We start from the raw sequence: 2,964 nt of genomic DNA on the forward strand, positions 1-2,964 counted from the left end.
TATATGGTGTAAATTTGGGGTCGAATTTCATTCTATGTGTGTGGATATCCAGTTTTCACAATACCATTTGTCAAAGAGACTGTCTTTTCCCACTGTGTAGGCTTGGCATCCTGTCAAAGATCACTTGACAATACAGGTGAGAGTTTATTTCTGGGTTCTCTGTTCAATTCCATTAATCTTTATGTCTGTCTTTATGCAGTTACCATACTATTTGATTACTGTAGCTTTTTAATGTGTTTTGAAATCAGGAAGTATGATACTTCTAGCTTTGTATTTCTTCCTCAAGACTGTTGTGGCTATTCAGTGTCCTTTGAGATTCCCTATGACTTTTAGGGTAGTTCCTTCTACATCTGGAAAATAAGACTGTGACTTTGGTAGGGATTGTATTGAATCTGTAGACCACTTTGAGTAGTATGAGGATTTTAACACTACTAAGACTTCCAATCCATGATGGATTCAAGTAAATGTCTTTCCGTTTATTTATGTTGTCTTTAACTTTTTCAACAGTGTGTGGTAGTTTTCAGTGCACAAGTCTTTCACCTCCTGGGTTAAGTTTATTCCTAAATATTTTACACTTTTCAATGCTATTTTAAATGACATTATTTTCTTAATTTCCCATTAGGATTATTCATTGTTATATTTTATTTTTGTTCTCATTTATCTCAAGATATTTTCTAACTTCTTACTTCTTTTATGTTTCTTCTGGTATTTTTACCTCATTTAGACATACACTTGTTCTTTTTTGTCCTCATGCCTTGGAATGCAAAATCAAACCACTTTTTCTTTCTAGGAAAAGTAAAATGAGAATGAAAGACACACAGTGTTGTGAACAGTATATAGAAACATTATAAATTCCATTTGCTTTATCATATTCACATCCCGTTATTGGCATAATCTGAAGATGAAGATGCAAATGAAAAGAATCCAGGAGTAGCAAAACAATTTGCACAGTAAAATACCACGTGGAGAGGGCATATACATAAGTCCCTAACCCAATCTCAAACAAACGAAAAAATGCTCATTTCCCTGTGTTTGAAACACTATTAATAATACCTTGGACAGAATTACCCCACATTCTCAAGATGCGATGATTAGGATGAACTCTACAAACTGATAAAAATGTGTTGACTGAATTAACTACTAAAGATTATTAATTTTGCAAAATATATTTCTGGAAAGAAAGCTCATCATGGAAGCTCCTGTGCCCATTTTAGATCTCTGAGTATTTTAATTGTTTAATGGTATAATGAGTTTAATGGAATCATGAAAAACAATGAATAATAAAATTCATCTTGTTTATTTAAAAACTGATCCTTTCTGATCTCTATTCTCATACAGACAGGCTGATTTTATACCAATGCCATCTAAATATCATCAAATGATTTGAAGGCTAGTCTTCTGAGTGATGGAAAAATGATACCATTTTCACAGTTCACACACACACTCTGGGGATTTGGTCCGTATTTGACAAGGACAGAAGAGATGGAGGATTGATGATTTGGAGGACACAGGGCTACTATCCTCCAAAAAATAGTATGGTATGTTGCCTGATTGCTGTGAGCTGTGTGAATCAGGGACAGTGTGAGTTAGATATGTGGCTCTGTATAGGACACCAGGCTAGTTATTTCCTATTTTGACAAGTAGAAGGCAAATTAGTGATGAGGTCATACTTGTGAGTTAAATATAGTGCTGCGGAAAGGCTGAAAATCATGCTGCTCTTGCAATTTGATCTCCAGAGCATATGACTCTTCAAGAAGCAAGAATTTCAGTTGTTTTAGTAATAAACTCAGTAGGCATTATTGACAATGAGAGAGTAGAGTGGAAATGTAGATCTTGTCTATTATAATCCCAGAAAATATGGCCATGGTGAAGCAAAATAGCTGTATTATTCACAAATGCCTTTAGCAGGAAGAGAAAATCTGAGAAATTTCTTCAGTAAAAATTATTTTTAAAGTGATTACACTAGGCCTGGTGCTGAGGATAACACACTGAATAGGACACAGCCCAGTTATTAAAGACTGATTTGCAGAAGATGGTCCCATACCATTTAAAGAGCAGGAATACAGAGTGTTGAGGCAACCTAATTTCCTGTACAAAATAAAAAAGTAAAGCCAGACTTCAGGATCAGAGCTGTAAACTAATGCTTCACAGGGTAGTATTCAATATTTATCCAGTTATCAATTTAGGACAAAAATGTTTTCCTTCTGTTTGACAGAATATACTTGGTTTGGTACCTACGTACATCCTTTGGAAAATTTGAACTTTAATGCAAACAAAAAAGAGAAAGTTTCAAATTTATGATATTTTCTAAATGATGTATTTTCATTGGTGATGCTATTACTCCCAAGGATGTGAAAATTAGTTCTTGGGATATGAACAAATCCAGGATACTACAACAGACTGTGGCCCTCCTAAGTTCAACCCTATTCAATGTAATGTTATTCCTTACTATTCATTTTTCTCTTTGGGTTTTTTGCATATCAAATGAGAATACTGACATTGAATTCATGGAAGATAGACAAAATACATGCAGGATCAGTGCTATGATGAATAGATGGCTTATTGGAGGATTTTCTCTCCATTTGCTTGATCCCAGCAAAGAGGTGGCCTTTGCTTACTTACGGGCTGTGAATGACTGTCTTCTGGATGTTGCTTATGTTTGGGACTCAGTGCTTCTGAATATGAAGTGGGCTTTGAAAATGAAATGCAAATATTTTATATCTTATCACTTAATTCTACTAAAGTTTTCAACACATCAATAATTATGTTAAGTGTTGAAAAGAAAAAAATCTTGACAACCTCTGAATGAGTATCTAGCAGTAATGACGTAAAATTAGTTTCTCATATGAAGCAAAATTAAAAGTTAAGTACATTAAAAATCAATGTGGAGAAAATGATTTTATTTTTCTCCTTTAAAATAAAGTTTAAAATAATTTTAAGCATATCATTACATTGGTATTATTA

The sequence above is a fragment of the Propithecus coquereli genome, unplaced genomic scaffold (assembly GCF_000956105.1).
Source record: "Propithecus coquereli isolate 6110/MARCELLA unplaced genomic scaffold, Pcoq_1.0 Scaffold95, whole genome shotgun sequence".
Classification (NCBI taxonomy): domain Eukaryota; kingdom Metazoa; phylum Chordata; class Mammalia; order Primates; family Indriidae; genus Propithecus; species Propithecus coquereli.